The 18,143-nt window shown below is 34.8% G+C and overlaps 1 protein-coding gene across 3 annotated transcripts in view; it reads right to left on the reverse strand.

Annotated features, from left to right (window-relative positions):
* Positions 1-18,143, reverse strand: part of LOC127874842 (delta-like protein 1) — a 111,594-nt gene that overhangs the window by 66,613 nt on the left and 26,838 nt on the right. Inside the window, exon 1 of one of the 3 annotated variants that reach the window (XM_052419486.1) lies at positions 1,278-1,383. The exons of the other annotated variants lie outside the window; for them this stretch is intronic. The gene's annotated coding sequence lies outside the window, so the exon portion shown is untranslated. Of the gene's footprint in view, positions 1-1,277; positions 1,384-18,143 lie in introns of those variants that run through there. 3 annotated transcript variants of the gene reach the window in all.

Raw genomic sequence — 18,143 nt, forward strand, 5'->3', positions numbered from 1 at the left:
TCCGAGATATTTCTCAGCAATTAATGACCGGAATTCAATTAAACTTTATGGGAAGCTTCACTACCAAGAGGAGATGTGCATATTATCAGCCGGTTCTGGTCGGATGATTTGTCACAGAGTTATGGCCCTTTGAAATTTTCCATTAACTGTACATATAGTGCAATTCTTCTCCGGGATGTATCTCAGCAACTAATGACCGGAATTCAATGAAACTCTATGGGAAGCTTCACTACCAAGAGGACATGTGCATATTATCAGCGGGTTCTTGTCGGATGATTTTTTACAGAGTTATGAACCTTTTAAATTTTCTATAAACTATACATATAGTGCAATTCTTGTCCAGGCAATTTCATGATCATGGTATAACTGTAATGTAGCCTCATGGTATAACTGTAATGTAAATCCTAAAGCTTGTGAACTAATAAGCCTCATGGTATAACTGTAATGTAAATCCTAAAGCTTGTGAACTAATAAGCCTCATGGTATAACTGTAATGTAAATCCTAAAGCTTGTGAACTAATAAGCCTCATGGTATAACTGTAATGTAAATCCTAAAGCTTGTGAACTAATAAGCCTCATGGTATAACTGTAATGTAAATCCTTTTTGTGTCATTTTTAAAAGTCCAATTGCAAAATGATTGTTTGGATCAGGGTGAAACTAAAGAAAAATTACCATTTATATTTACTATTTCATGGAGGAAATAACAAGAATATTTCATCTTTTTGCAGAATGGTGTTTATTTGTTTGTTATTGTAAGCAGTATTTTAGTTCAAACTTTTGTAATATGTATCAAACTCGTTTCCATAACAGTCAGCTACATATAGGGTACAAAAGTCTTCTTTTTTATGATGTCAAACATAAAAAGTAGTCAGATATTTTTGGTGGCTCTTTTCACAACTAGAATTTAATATAAATGAAACTATAATTTACTGACATAGTAGCATTTTGAAAATAATTAGAAAAATTATCATTAAAGTTTCCTTATTGTTGATTTTTATACATTGAGCATCTAATGTGTATTAAATAGATGGCCAATAGTTCTTAATGTACATTATAGAAACATTAAAATGATCTATGACTGAAAAAAGCAATTTTAATATGTTATGTAAATAAAGAATGCATTTAGGATTTCTTAGATTACGGATTCTTTTATGTAAAACTATTAATGCAATCTGAAAATATTGCAATAATAATGGGGCCTTAATTGAAATATGTCACAAATAAAATAAATTTTCTAAAAAAAAAAAAAATGCAAAAAAAAAAGTAAGTTTGTTACCTTTTCGTTTAATTCCCACGTAATTGAAGATAAAAAATCAAAGAAAAAAACCCATCAATTAATATACTTCAGATCAAGCTGTGGTTAGACATACGGACACTTATTTATTTGCAAACAATTCACTGTCTCTAGATTTCTTATCTATAATGAACACCAAACAGAACATCGGATGTCATCGGGTAATCCATCCACAGTCTAAACATTGCAATTTTTAGCAGCTTTTTTTTTCTTCTATAATCCCTGTATTCATTTTGTTGCATTCATTTATTAAAAATCAACACAATCTCAAAATTGCTTACATCAATTGTGCACTATAATTCTTTCAAAAAACTGTTGCTCTGTTCGATTAAAAAAAGTTGAATTTATTTTACATGACAGATTTTATTGTATCAAATTGATAATTAAGTAACTCCTCGCTTTGTATGATTTAGATTTACATTGTGAAACTGCAGTTTCTCATAACACAAATTTCTTGCCATAATTTTAGATTTTTTATATTCAGTTGAAACGTTCCCACGGTTAGGTGACAACATTATTTATACATTAAATGTTTTTCATGTGCATCATTGTATGATAACTTGGCGAAGGTCATAAGCAATTAATGTCTGTATATTAAGTTCACAGCGCTTGTCAGTTACGTTTTTATTTCTCTGTTTAAAAGGGAGCCAGAAGTTAAATGCAGCGTAAATTCAAACTGTATTGCTTTAAAAAAAATAAAAAAATAATTGAGATCCAAATGATTTTATTTTATCTTTTACTGATATGTTGAAAAAGGGACTTGTTCACAGATAGTCAAAATTAATATTTTCAAACTGTTTGCTTTACCAACTTGCATGAAGATTGGATTGTTAATCTGGCCTCCTTAAGAGAGTTCACAAGCTTTTTGTTATAGAGACAGAGTTTTTAACCCCATATGAAGCAGTTTCAAACTCGCCGTATATTTCATTGGGACAAATGTTCTGACCAAGTTTTATGAAGATTGGGCTATAAATGTTTCCTATAGTGTTCACACGGTTTTTAAAATTGAATTTGACATATTGACCTACTTTTTGACCCCAGATGGGCCAGCTTCAAATTTGGCTCAGATTTCATTGGGGCAAATGTTCTGACCAAGTTTTTTTGAAGATTTGGCAATAAATGTATCCTCTTGTGTGTTCACAAGCTTCTTTCTTTAATTTGACCTAGTTACCTTCTTTTTGACCCCAGATGGCTCAGCGTCAAAAATGGCTCAGATTTTATTGGGGCATATGTTCTGACAGAGTTTAATGAAGATTGGGCAATATATGTTGCCTCTAGAGTGTTCACAAGCTTTTCTCTTGAATTTGACCTAGTGACCTATTTTTGAAACAAGATGACCCAGCTTCATATTGTCTCAGATTTCATTGGGACGCATGTTCTTACCAAGTTTCATGAAAATTGGTCAATAAATGTGGCCCCTATAAAGTTCTCACAAACTTTTTCTTTTACATGACCTATGGACCTAGTGTTTGATCCCATGTGACTCAGTTTCAAACTAGGTGGAGATGTCATGGAAACAAAAGTTCTGAACAAGCTTCAGGAAAATTTGGCAATAAATCTTGCGTTTAGAGATTTCATAAGCATTTTCTTAAATATTAGCTAGAGACCTTGTTTTTGCTCAACGTGACCCAGTTTTAAATTTGGTCAAAGTAACATTAGGACAAATGTTCCCACGGAGTTTCATTAAAATTTGGAAATAAATGAAGACTCTAGATTGCTCACAAGGCAAGTGTTGAGAGCACCTGTCGCACAACGAACAAAGAAAAGGTGACCACAAAGGCTAACCATTAGCACCATGTGTTCCGATGAATTAACAATATAAATACTTTTTTTGTTACTGCATTTGAATTTTTCAGTAGCAGATAAGTTGTTTCTATTCCTTTTTGTTAAGCCTAAATATTTACTACATAGTGTGTATTAAAAATACAAAAAGGGAATAATTTGATATGCTTTATGTATATAGCTAAAATTTTCAACAAATACGTTCAAAAAGATTTTTTTGCAATCTGCACTTTGCCCTTGACTCTGTTTATATAAAAATGTATTAAAAGTATTCTTTTTGTATTGCGCTAACTGTTGATGCAAAATTAGAAAATTTTAACCACTTTGTTGTTGCCATATGTGAGAGATTGCATATGGTAAAGGCGTGTTTTCTTTAAGCGCCGTTTTTCATCCTTGATGTTATACGGATACCAAAACTTTTGCCAAGAATGCCCTTAAAAGATGGGTGAACATTATTTTTCTACTATGCGCCGGAAACCTGTATTTACGTGGCCAAAACAGATAACGGATATGCAAAATTCTAAATTACTGCTTATGCCCATGAATAAAAAACAGTACTTTCTTAGCAGTGTAATATGTGATAAATGTGACAAAGATGTATGTCATCTATCATAATGAATCAGGCAGTGTATGGTAAAATTTATATACAGTCTATTTTTGATAGCGTGGGAAACTTTCTGAGAAAAAACAACACAACAACTGATGCATTAAGAGGCTTGTGTTGACATACATGGCAACGCATTAATTATATATAAAAACCCTTAAGTAAATTAGTCTGACAAAATGGTAACAACAGGTATTATACAATGAGTCAAATTTTCACAGTTGTTAAAGCAACAGCAGTCGTTATGGCAAAATAAATTCGCTATAAAACAGCCGTAAAAACGAAACTGTAAATTCTATATTAGCAGTTGTAACTTGTGGCTAAACTATTATGTCCACAAAAGTTAGCACAAGTGATCTTAGTCATGAGTAAACTGTAATGGCTTTACTGTTTAGTTCATAGACAACCAAAACTGTAAACTGTAATGGCTTTACTGTTTAGTCCATAGACAACCAAAACTGTAAACTGTAATGGCTTTACTGTTTAGTCCATAGACAACCAAAGGTGTTAACTGTAATGGCTAAACTGTTTAGTTCATAATAGACAACCAAAACTGTAAACTGTAATGGCTCAATAGAGGATTCCATAGACAAGCATTTCATCTGGCCTTATTATTAAATCCATAAACTGTCATTACATTTGTTAGACTGTTGCCATTATAATAGAGCTCTTTATTTCCATAGTTAAAATTTAACAAGTTATGGCATATATTGATACCCTTTAAAAAATGTTCCAACATGTGAACAAGTCTTTTTTAAAAGACGAATACAAAAATTCCCCATTTTTTTTAGAACCCAAATTTTAATCACAGGGACATTGAAATATTTCACATATTTATCATAATGAACATTTCAGTTGCGATGTAAACATGGCCGGTTTAAAATAGACATCTTAGAGATTTGATTGAATGACAATTTTTTTTACCCTGTTTGATTTCAACAAAAAAATAGATTTCAGATTTGTGATATGTACTTTTGAATTGCTTGCATGGACATCGAAATAACTTATTTAATGGATTGATCAAACAGTTGGACAGACCCATTGAAATCTCCTGGACTGTGTAATCATTTATGATTCATAAATGAGCAACAAACTTTGAATTAATAGACCTTTTTAAATGGCTACCCACATGTTGCCTTACATATTGATTGATAGACAATATTCTACTTTTGAATGTGATTTGCCATATTAACTCTTTCAGTGCGGGAACCGAATTTTGAAGGCCTTTGCAAACAGTTTGGATCCAGATGAGACGCCACAGAACGTGGCGTCTCATCAGGATCCAAACTGTTTGCTATTCTGATAGTATTCTTTGAAAAAAATCGAAGAAAATGCTAATTTTAGAAATTCAGCAGATGACATTTTTGCAGACGACAAATTTCCCAGCATGCAAAATATTTAAGTAGGTTGTGTATACTTGTAGATTTTTACTTATGAATGATTAGGAGCTGTCTTGCCGCAAATGTTAATTGCATTGCAAAAATGAGGACAAGGCATCATTCAGTCATGCTGGCTCATGAAGACCATATTTAGAGGACAAAGGTTTGAGCTTTTGTTTTTATACCCCCACAAACAAAGTTTAGGGGGGTATATAGGAGTGAGCTTGTCTGTCGGTAAGTCTGTCGGTCTGACTGTCTGTTGGTCCGTATTAAGTGTCCGCTCTCTAATTCAAGTTGTTTTCATCCGATCTTCACCAAACTTGGTCAGATGTTGTATCTAGATGATGTTTAGGTCAAGTTGGAATATGGGTCAAAAACTATGTCAAGGGGTCACTTAGTGTGTAAACATTGAGCATGGTGTCCGCTCTCTAATTCAAGTAGTTTTAATCGGAGCTTCACCACACTTGGTCAGAAGTTGTATCTAGATGATCTTAAGGCCAAGTTCGAACATGGGCCATGCCAGATCATAAACTAGGTAAACTAGGTCACGGGGTCACTTAGAATGTTTTACACATTCAGCATGGTGTCCGCTCTCTAATTCAAGTAGTTTTCATCCGATCTTCACCACACTTGGTCAGAAGTTGTATCTAGATGATGTGTAGGTCAAGTTCGAACACGGGTCAAAAACTAGGTCACATGGTCACTTAGTGCATTTTAAACATTGAGCATGGTGTCCGCTTTTTTGTGTGAAGACAACATGCAAAATATTCTGTGTCAATGCGGCATGTGGGGGTATTCGTAACGTCTGTGACAAAGCTCTTGTTGTGTCTGTTCCCTCATCTCCCATACCCATTGAAGGATTTATGAAAATTCCTTCAATGAGATGTTCACATAACTGCAAAACTGTTACCAATTGTACACAGGCTGATAACAGATTTTTATGCCCCCCTTCGAAGAAGAGGGGGTATATTGTTTTGCTCATGTCGGTCCGTTGGTCCGTCTGTCGGTCGGTCCGTCCACCAGATGGTTTCCGGATGAAGACTCAAAAACGCTTAGGCCTAGGATCATGAAACTTCATAGGTACATTGATCATGACTGTCAGATGACCTCTATTGATTTTCAGGTCACGAGGTCAAAGGTCAAGGTCACAGTGACTCCAAATAGTAAAATGGTTTCGGGATGATAACTCAAGATTGCTTAGGCCTATATAGTATCATGAAACTACATAGGTACATTGATCATGACTGGCAGATGACCCCTATTGATTTTCAGGTCACTAGGTCAAAGGTGAAGGTCACAGTGACTCGAAATAGTAAAATGGTTTCCGGATGATAACTCAAGAATGCTTACCCCTAGGATCATGAAACTTCATAGGAACATTGATCATGACTGGCAGATGACCCCTATAGATTTTCAGGTCACTAGGTCAAAGGTCAAGGTCACAGTGACTTGAAACAGTAAAATGGTTTCCAGATAATAACTTAGAATGCTTACACCTAGGATCATGAAACTTCATAGGTACATTGATCATAACTGGCAGATGACCCCTATTGATTTTCAGGTCACTAGGTCAAAGGTCAAGGTCACATTGACTCAAAATGGTAAAATGGTTTCTGGATGATAACTCAAGAATGCTTAAACCTAGGATCATTAAACTTCATAGATTCATTGATCATGACTGGCAGATGACCCATATAAATTTTCAGGTCACTAGGTCAAAGGTCAAGGTCACAGTGACTCAAAACAGTAAAATGGTTTCCTGATGATAACTCAAGAATAATTAGGCCTAGGATCATGAAACTTCATAGGTACATGGATCATGACTGGCAGATGACCCCTATTGATTTTCAGGTCACCATGTCAAAGGTCAAGGTCACAGTGACGAAAAACATTCACACAATGGCTGCCACTACAACTGACAGCCCATATGGGGGGCATGCATGTTTTACAAACAGCCCTTGTTTTATAAACAAGTCATTGATAATACCAGTGAGCAATCATAAATAAAAACTTTGCATATAGCATCATACTTTTGTGGAAAATATTATTCAGTATTAGCTGTCAATACGCCCCCTTTAAATAAATGTGTGCCTTTCTGAGTTATTATACATTTAGACTGTCATTTTTATAAAACTTTAAAGAAGAGTTAGAAATTGATATGATTATGAATAATCTAAAGTTAGAAATACATTGAAAGAAAGTGTTGAAACATAAGTTGTAGTACAGTATAATAGGTATTTAACTCTTTGCATGCTGGGTAATTTGTCTTCTGCTAAAATGTTGTCTGCTGAATTTCAAAAATTAGCATTTTCTTCGATTTTTTTCAAAGAATACTATCAGAATAGCAAACAGTTTGGATCCAGATGAGACGCCACGTTCTGTGGCGTCTCATCTGGATCCAAACTGTTTGCAAAGGCCTTCAAAATCCGGTTCCAGCACTCAAAGGGTTAAAAGCATGGTGTACAGATATCTTCAACAATAAATGTATTCCGGAATAAGCAACTTTTTGGAAAACCCCACTAATCTGCTGGTACAAATAAACACGACCCATTTATAATCCTTTGAAAATCACACACCGAATCAACCGTTATAATTTAAAGTATGCTATCATTGGTTGATTTAATGGACCAGCGTTGTTTGTACCGGGATGATTAGTGGGTTTTTCTAAACTCGTGCTTTTCCGGGATAGATCTATTGTGTGGCAACAACTTACCTGTATGCGCTACTTTATGAAATATGATATTTAATGTGACATGAAATCATAATCTGACAATTATAATGTGACACAAAAACCATTAGAGTTGGAAGGAAAAACAACTTATTGTTGCAATTTTTTTAGAAGGTTGTGAGAAAGGTGTCATATTGGTGACAAATGAGATGGAAAGGTCGCCTAGGTAACTGATAATGAGACAAGATTAGGTTTATCTGCAGTTATTAAATTACAGTTATTAATGTTAAGGCGTTAAAGTTCATAAATCTTGTTTCAGTAATAAAATAAGCTTGGGAAATAGTTTGGTGGAGTAATATGCAGTAAAATAATCTATTTCATGATGCAGAAAGACTTTTCTGCCATCTTTTGACAGCACAATAAAATATACCAACCATTGTTCATTTTGTCATGTCACTCGGAATACTGCAACACCAGTTGCGACACTTTCTTGATTGAAATGATTTTAATAAAAAAAATATTTTTAAATATTTGTAAAACAAAAGCTGAAAATAATTTGTCAAGTATAAAACTGTATGTTGAATAAGAGCAATAAGTGTGTTGGACTTTGATGTTGACATTACATTTGTGGTTCAGCAGTTTTCTATGTTTTGTTTACGATGATAATAAACTTATAAGCATAATACAATATAAAACATTTTGATTGATTAAACAAGTTTGTTCCATTGTTTTTTTCGTATTGACTCCGTTTGAACACTGATAACTTGCCGGGCTATCATATAGACATTCCCCCATGTGTTGAATTTTGCAAATGTGGTAGGTACATTATCGAATTACTTGACATGATAATAATGTCTGACTGCCATGGAAGATGATCTATATTAAACCTTCTGACCGCCATTCGGTTGACATGGTCTATTGTCAGTGCCTTTGTCCTAACTGAATATAAAAATTCATACTTCAGAATTTTATACAGATGTGTGCTTTTTTAACCCTTTGCATGCTGGGTAATTTGTCTTCTGCTAAAATGTCGTCTGCTGAATTTCTAAAATTAGCATTTTCTTCGATTTTTTTCAAAGAATACTATCAGAATAGCAAACAGTTTGGATCCTGATGAGACGCCACGTTCTGTGGCGTCTCATCTGGATCCAAACTGTTTGCAAAGGCCTTTAAAATTCAGCTCCAGCGCTTTAAGGGTTAAGATGCTGGTTTTTGCATTTGGATCCTCTATTAAAGTCTGTTTCTAACTGCCTCATCTTATTAGATTGAGCTTAATGAAAAACTTAAGTTAAACACAATACAAATAATTGAAGCCTTAAAAAAATGTTGTTTTTTTAAAGTTGACCTCAGTGGTATTCAAACCTATGGAATCTGAATAAAAAAGCTACTGCCTGAATCTCTTGATAATGTGTGCAGACATACTGAAGTATCTGTATTTTAGTTAGTATAAACAATGCATGTGTTAATACAAATCGTAAGGAAAACAACTAACAGGAACATTACACAATCATGTTTCAATCCTTTTGCATTTGTTATTCTTGACATTTTTTTTGTCTTTGAAGTCAAGTCGATAGAATGCAATTTAATGTATTTGAATTTTTAATGAATGTTAATTATGACAAATGTTGCATTAAAATCATTTCATTCTAAAGGAAAATAAATGTATTATAATGTATAATAATTTCTATGTTTTATAATGCATGGTTAAAGTTAAATTTCAAACTAGAAATGGCGCGGCCACGGCAGACGGGTATCCCCACGCCGCAGCTTTTGACCCAGGGGTCAGATCCAAATTCCCAATAGTGCACAGTCGCACATATGCTCATAGCTACCATGTGTGTAAGTTTCAATGTTCTACTGCTAAAAGTGTAGGAGCAGATACTGGCCAGGATGGACGGACAGACGGCGGAGATAACCACATAATCCCCCCGCTCCAATTCGGAGCGTGGGGATAATGAGAGCATTATTATTTCCAATAGCTCCAAGCCATAGTGTATACATTTATTTGTACGTTATGTGTGAAATTCAAATCATATAACAGATGCATTACAATAATAATTATATCAGCACTCAATCCATCTATGGAGGTTTTTAAAATTCAAACAGGTATCATTTAGATCAAATGTTAGGAAATTACTGTTCTCAGTGCTAAAATCAATAATTCCGTCACTCATTGTCCTCAACAATCATTTGATAATTTAAAATATGATTAATAATTTAGAAAATGTTTATTTAGTGCAAAGGACCTCTTTGCAGGACCTGTATTGAACATAAAGAAATTCATTCTTTTGATCCTATCACACAAAACATAACAATGCTGATAATGAAGTTGTATGATTGGTACAAATAAATTATTTGCCAATATCAATGAATACACCTTCACAATTGCAATCAATTTAATTGTCAAGTTAAACCATTTATCTCTGTTTTGATGAACACCATTTAATATGTTGTTGATAAATAAATAATAATGTATTGTTGTTATTATGTGAAGGTCACTTGAAACTTCTCATTTTACTGTTAACTAGTTAGAGACATAAACCGTTAGCATGATCTGAATAGACTGTTGCTACCATATCATAGGCTTCCATGTTCTATACAAAACTGATGTTTAATACAATTATTTTGTATAAGTGAGTTTTAGTTTTAACGATGTTAGAACTTTTTTTTGTATGAAATGCAGTTTGACAGTCCATTGAATTGTGCTAGATTGGTCATTTTGGCTCTGTTATTACTTTAATGTACCCCGGTTACTCTTAAGTAAACTTAAATGCACTACAGGTACGGTAAATATACTAAAAAGTTACTGGGAATTCTAATGCTTAATTGGTCGTTGTCAGCTTTTTTCTCAAATTAATGATGTTCATATTTAGGTCAATATTTTGTAAAATGGCCTTTACATTATCAAAACTTGTACTAAAAAAAACATGTTAAGGCGAGTTTTGTTCAAAGAGCATTTTGTTTCATATTCCAGTGGGAGTTTTATGACATCTTTTTTTTTTGTCATTATGAAAAAGGCTAAATGTACAAAGAAGAAATATGTCGAGTTTTGGTGTGAATAGACGCTGCTAACAAATTAAGGAAATTTAAGTGGTATCGATTTCTGAATAGTATTATGCATATTACCATGAATTCACAAACAATTAATTAAGCTCTAAGACTCAAATGTCTGACACTGTGTAAAGCATGGGAACAACGCCCATCTGTTTATTGTTTATGGCTTAGGGCATTGTATCGCATATTCAATATCTCATTATGTAAAAACACAAACAGATTTAAAATACAATTATTTATGTAAGAAAAAAACTTATCTGGGGTAAACTTTAATTGCATGTCACACATGTATCGGGTAGATTATTTTTGGAACACTGTGTGGTTTTGAGTAATAAATGTTTCAAAACTAATGAAGCACAACATTAATCAGTAAGTGTTTGAAGACATGAAAAATTAAGAACATCACAAGAACTTGGCAATTATTTGAACATTTTGCACTTAGAGTAACCCCGTTAGATGATGGGAATTAGTAAATCAAGGCTCTGTAGAAACAACATATGTTCTTGAGTGAATGGACTTAAAATTTTAATTTCAACAATAATTGTTTCATATAAAAAGACCAACAGTTTGTCATCTCAGTTCAATGCAGGCGTTTTGGAAGGTAAATGCACAAAGGGGCGATGCACATGAAGATGTATTGGGTAAGGGGGCAGATTCTAAGGAAATGAAGGGAATACTCTCTGGATGGTAAGAGGGAAAAGTTGACAGGGCAAGAGAGAGGTTTAAGCTACGAGATGGAAATTGTCACACGTGACAGTGCTTAATTAAGAATATGTTGGTATTGTGCAATGTGGGAAAAATGTTAGAGTTAAGGATCGACAAGAGGTCAATATTTGTTTTTAAATATTAATTATAGCATTTCTCTTAACATCAAAATGTACAATAATAAGGGACTAACCTGAGAAAAAAACACAAAAACACACACCTGCACTTATTTTTTGAAGTAGTCATTGAAAATTTTGATCCAAACTTTACGAAATCATAATTTTATAATCACATTGATATTAATAATGTTCCTTCTGTAGCTGTGGTTTTGTTTAACCCTTTCACACGTAGAAGCAATAAAAAAAAGCAATGTGCAAACAGCAAAAACCAGAACAGCCTGCGAGTAACTTGCAATCTGTTCAGGTTTTAAGCTGTTTGCTGCACATCAGTACCTTGGGGTTTGAAATGGAGCCTTAAAATCTTGAATCTAGTAAGAAAGGTACCAAATTAAATACAACTTTTTTAGGGACTACAAATGTGTAAAAATACGTATCTAAGTGGTTAAGGGTAAATTTGCAGGAAAATGTGCCATCCCCCATTGTCTTCTGACCGGCATGTAAGCCTGCTTTTATCTTACAGGTGTCTTCAAATACATGATGAAACATGACTGGCAAAAATTGTAAACAATAGTCTGTCAATAGACTGATCCCGGAAAAGCACGAGTTTAGAAAAACCCACTAATCACCCCAGTACAAACAGCCCTGGTCCATTATATCAACCAATGATAGCTTCCTTTAAATAGTAACGGTTGATACGGTGTGTGAGTTTGAAAGGATTATAAATGGGTCATGTTTATTTGTACCAGCAGATTAGTGGGTTTTTCCAAAAAGTTGCTTTTTCCGGGATACATATATTCTTGACTTGTATAAAGAATGTTTTTATGTAAATTGGAATATATTTCCTATATTTTATTCCTGAAACCTAATGATGTATCTTGCGTTATGTACATTTATTCTGTCTAAAACTTATGTTCTTGTATAATTCTTTAATTTTATTTTAAGAACTTTAATATAATTTGATTTTCTGTTCTTGCCTTGCAGAGTGACTTCTTATTGTTATGATGTGCTGCAGCTATAATCAAAGTTTTTGGAAATTTGCTAAAAATTAAGGATTCTCAGACATTCAAGTTGCTCATTAGCCATTAAAGGTCTTTTTTCTTCCTCATTTTTTCTGAACCATATATTTATTTACAAAATTCATTATTATGAACATAAATATTGATCAAGCAAGATTTATTTTATATTCTTTTATACATATATGCTTTAAATATGCATTAATGACAACACAATGTGTAACAAGTGAAGTAAAGAGAAAACAAGCACACAAGTGTGATTATCTCCCCATGGAAAATAATAAAAAAAATCAGCAAAAGAGAAAACACTTGAACATGGAAGTTTATTATGTATATTATCAGTGATTGATGCATAGAACAATAATTTAGTGTCACAGCAACCATTTACAGTTTAATCTTTACCATAAAGGGCACGAGCATTTGCTATAAATTAATTTGCCATAACCATGGTTCAATTGAGAATGTTAGAAATTGCATGAACTTATGGCTAGTTTTGTTTAACTGTTACTCTTATGTTTCGAAATGTACAAAATACAATCGAAACATAAGAGTAACAGTTCAAGAAAACATATGAGGAGTTATGTTATATATTATGAACATACAAAAATGTTTATTTCTTATGGACAAATTTGATTTTGATATTAATAAAAATCCTAATATTTGAGCCGCCCTGTGAAAAGTGGTTTTAATGCATGTGCGTAAAATGTCGTCCCAGATTAGCCTATGCAATCTGCACAGGCTAATCAGGGATGAAACTTCCCTTTTATGATATTTTTCATTTCAACAAAGGCTCTACTTAGCAAAAGTCCAGTTTAGGCGGAATGTGTTGTCCCTGATTAGCATGTGCAGACTGCACAGGCTAATATGGGATGACACTTTACACACATGCATTTAATCCCCTTTTCACACAGCAAGGCCCATTTAAAGAACAAAAGTAACGACACTTTACACACTTTAAATCCCCTTTTCACAGAGCACGACCCATTTAAAGAATAAAAGTATTACTTGCCTGTTAGGGGTATATGTAATCTTTTATTTAACGTTACTGCAGTAATTCCACTAAATTATACTTTTTTGCTTGCTAAATCAGTGATCAGACATTTATTGATTGTCATTAATTTTCTGAATGCAAAATTGATGAGCGACTGTACCTGTATGTGATAATCACACCAGCGACATGTCATTGTATCTGCAGCCCATCTATAGCGGTCATATCAAGTTTGGCGTGGAGGGTAAGAGGTTTAGAATATCGTTTCCAATCACGTTAGCAGACTTTAAATCTGTAATATATAGGTCCCTTTGTTGCAAATTGAGGTCATTATCATGATTAATTCCATTATAAATCAAGCTGTAATCAAATTGATTAATTTGAAGCATATTTATGTGAAACTGCTTGAGTTAAGTAGTGGTGGTAAACATTGTGTTTTTTATTGCTTGTAAGTTCTCAAATGGTGTTATTGGCATTATCGGAGGGGGCTACAGGTTTACCCCTTGTACTTCAGTGTGTTTGTAAGTCTCTTTGTCTGTGCCTCTGTCCGAACCTGGATAATGCAATTACTCCAAAAATAGTTTGTTTAATGAAACTGGGTATGTAGATCAAGGCCATATGGGAATTTGGGCATTATTTCATTTTTTTCCATAAAGCAAATTGTGTTTGTTATGGTGAAGTTTGCTATTGTTACAGTAATAATTGAAAATATTGATCCTGTAATAGATATGTAAGCTACATTGAAGAAGCTTAGCATATAGTCTGTCCGTCTATCAACAGATTAATCTGTTTTTCAGCGTAAGCTGTATTAAGCCAGCTTTTCACCTTACCTGACCTTTGTAAGTGTCCAATAAAATTCAAATAAAATTTCCCGCGGCTAGGTACGAATGAATACACTTCATTTATTCCATTGGCTGTTTTGAGTATACCACCAGAACATTGGAAACATATCCGCGTCTTTGTAACACTGTTTTACTGCATGAAACAATTTTATCTCTAATGAAAAGGCTTAATAGATAGAACAGTTTTACACTCAATTCTTGACATTAATACAGTTTGTGCGTGCACCTTGAATTTTCAGAGAATTACCAGCGCAAAAGCGTTTATACTTAAAGGCTATATTCTCATATTTAGTAATTACTTCCATATTCCTGTCAACATGTTAACATGTAAAAGTATAAAGAGCAGTGGAAGCGAGGCCTCACTTTAATGCATTGCATTTCAACCCGCGAGGTATCGGGTCAATTCGCGGTTAGTGTGTGAATGTCAGAGTTTATATACAGGTCATCACCGGAGTTCACTGCCAGTAAAATAATCGTTATATAATAAAGACGCTATCCATGAACTAGGTGACCTGCAATGTTCTTAAGACCAGAAATATGTTAAATGAAGATATTCAGCAATATAATTATGGTATGTCAATAATAGATTCTAAATGTGTTTTCAACAATACAATGATAAATACTATTTTTGGTTAATTTAACAATAATTATTCCACCATATTGACTTATGTATTAATCATGAGCGCGATGATTCTCAAAACTGTTAATAATCAAATCAAATAGCAATGCCCTACAAACCACTAAAACAGGTGTGTTCTAAGAACGCGCCTATAAATACGGATACTTCTCGTGTGGCCGGTTGACTCGTATGTTTTAATTTCACTTCCATTCTTCTTTTGGTTTTCTGTTTTGTATCTATAGGTTTATGACCAGCAATATGTAATAATGTAAAATAAGCCGTGAAAACTCCGCGTAACATCCAGTACTGCGTGTGATGCAGCTAAGAGCTGCACAGAAAAAGACATTCCCTATCCTTGATCTCATTCGTTGAACTATCAACGCTGTATATCTTTTTTAAAGATATTTCTTGTCTGCAATAACTCAAATAGTATCTAACATAGGTAGATGAAACTCTGTATGCGGATAGAGCAGAGGGAGAATGGGCTTATTTAAAAAAATCACACAAAAACTGTGGTTTCTTTGGTTATAGAAATCAATGAAAACTAAAATGTGGATCCTGTTATACCTCATCATTACTTTAGATTGGTTGTTTAAACAGGGTGTGTGCAAAGAGGCCATATGGGAAATATTCATATAAGCAAATTTTTTCTTTCTATAAAAAGTACAGGAAAATGGCCTTTCACAATCGGGCAAAGACTACAAAGTTTCCAATTGCTGTCAAAAAAATTCCCAATTGAAGGTGTCCAAACATATGTACCGTAGGTTTCCTTTTTTTTTCAAGTAAACTTAACCACCCTATAATCATACAGACTGAAGGGCCGTTGTAGAAACAACAAGAAGTCGGTATCAATAGATATGAATGGGTAAGAAGAAGTTTTGGTCAAAAATAAATTTGTTTGTATAAACTTGCGGACATTTCTTTGTTTGTGTTTTACACTTCTTCATTGATGAATTCCGATGGGGACTTTTGTCGACATTGCAGAGAGCAGGCAAAGGTAGGTGCGAACAAGGTATTTTTTGTAGGTGTGAAAGGGCGTCATTTTGCACTTCCTTATTGATTGGCAGCTTTTATTGAGTAATATTTGCCACGACTAATGTTGAGACACTAATTGACATTTGAGACACTAATTGACACTTGAGAACGTAAAAACATGCAATTGCATTTTGTGTTTATAAATATTGAGCGTCCAACAGTGGTGTTTCAAACATTCGTTAGCAATCGTCTGAATTACGGCACAGAGAGAAATTGAAATCGTCATACTGGTATCCAGATTATCATCCCAAATTGAAATTGTCTATCCATACAAGATTTATATTGAAATTGTCTATATACACAAGTTTTATCTTTTAAATTGTCAAAATGGGTACGTCAGTCATATACAGCCAAAGAAAAGCTTGATGTAATCAAGTACGCAAGGACTCACGGCAATCAAGCTGCTGGCCGTGAGTTCAATGTCGGTGAGTCATCGGTGCGAGAGTGGCATAAGGTCAAGGCCAGTCTGCTGAAACTTCCGCGTTCAAAGCAGGCTCAGCGAGGGTTGTCTGCGCACTACTCAGATATACACAAAACAGCTGCTCTCTTGGGTAGAGCAGAGGAGCGACAGTGGAATCCCTGTGTCCACTGTTGAGCTACGTATGGAGGGTCGTCGGCTGGCTAGTCTGAGCGAGTCCACAAAAGACTTCAAAGGGTCAGTTCGGTGGGCCCATGGCTTTCTGAGACGCCACCACCTCTCTATAAGAAGATGAACGCATATAGCGCAGAAGCAACTTCGGGGACAAGTTGCTTGAGTTTCAGCGCTTCATCATAAAACAGAGGGTGAATTTTGAATTATAAGAAATGGAACAGATTCGGGCAACGCTGATCAGACCCCTCTGACGTTCGATCTTCCAGCTCATATGACCATTGCGGCGAAGGGAACGAAGACAGTGACCATCAACAGGAAATGAAAATCACTGCTTCACAGTCATGCATGCATGAACAGCAGACGTTGGAAAGCTCCCTCCAAATGTTGTCTTCATGCGGAAGACACTTCCAAAGGGTGTCACGTGGCCCACCAGAATTATCGTTAGAATACAGGACAAGGGGTGGATGGATGACAACCTGGTTCAAGACTGGGAAGAAACATTCTGGGGAAGACAACGAGGTGGTTTTTCCAAACGAAGCCTCCTTGTCCTCGACGCCTTCCGGTGCCATCGTTCCCTGGCTCTGTTGCGCCTCCTTAAAGAGAAATACAAAACGACCCTTGCCATCATTCTCGGTGGCTTGACCAGCGTCCTGCAACCACTTGAAGTGTCCATCAATAAGCCAATCGAAGGTCCTGTTGCAGAGACGCTGGAACCAGTGGTACAGCAAGGGCGCCCACTCCTTTACAGCCACCGTGTGCATGCGGAAGCCGGAGTTGGAGGAAATATGCAAATGGATAGTTGACGCATGGCAACAACTGGACCCCAACATCATTGTGAAGGCCTTCAAGAAGTGCTGCATCTCCAACAACCTTGACGGGACTGAAGACGATGCTGTTTGGGACAACCTGGCGAAGAAGACATCAGACAACAACAGCTCTACAACTCCAAATGAAGAAGACCCCCACAATCTGCAAGACTACTACGAGTAAACACCGACCAGGATGACAGATGAACAGATAGATAATGTTTTTTGAGAGTGACAGCGATGAAGAAGAATTTGAAGGTTTCGACGCATCAGACCACTCTAGAGGACTGCAGAAGAACCACAAAGTCGTCAACGGCCCTTTTCAGTGCCACCCATATTCTTGAGAGAATAGTCTTAAAAATTGTAAAAAATATAGTGCTATGCAACCCATGCTTCTTATCATATAAACACTTCTTTGTTGAAGAATGCTTGATTAAACTTTTCATTGACCCGGATTAATTGATTGCGCAATATAAAAATGGCGGCCATTTTCAATCTGATTTTATTATTTTTTGATTGTTTATTCTTTTTTCTCCATTTTGGCTTAAAAAAATCGCATGCACGTTTTACATGGGGGCGTGATATACGTGGTAACTTATGGTAAATTATTTTTTATAAATATATATTTAATGCAACATTTAG

The sequence above is a fragment of the Dreissena polymorpha genome, chromosome 3 (genome assembly GCF_020536995.1).
Source record: "Dreissena polymorpha isolate Duluth1 chromosome 3, UMN_Dpol_1.0, whole genome shotgun sequence".
Lineage (NCBI taxonomy): Eukaryota > Metazoa > Mollusca > Bivalvia > Myida > Dreissenidae > Dreissena > Dreissena polymorpha.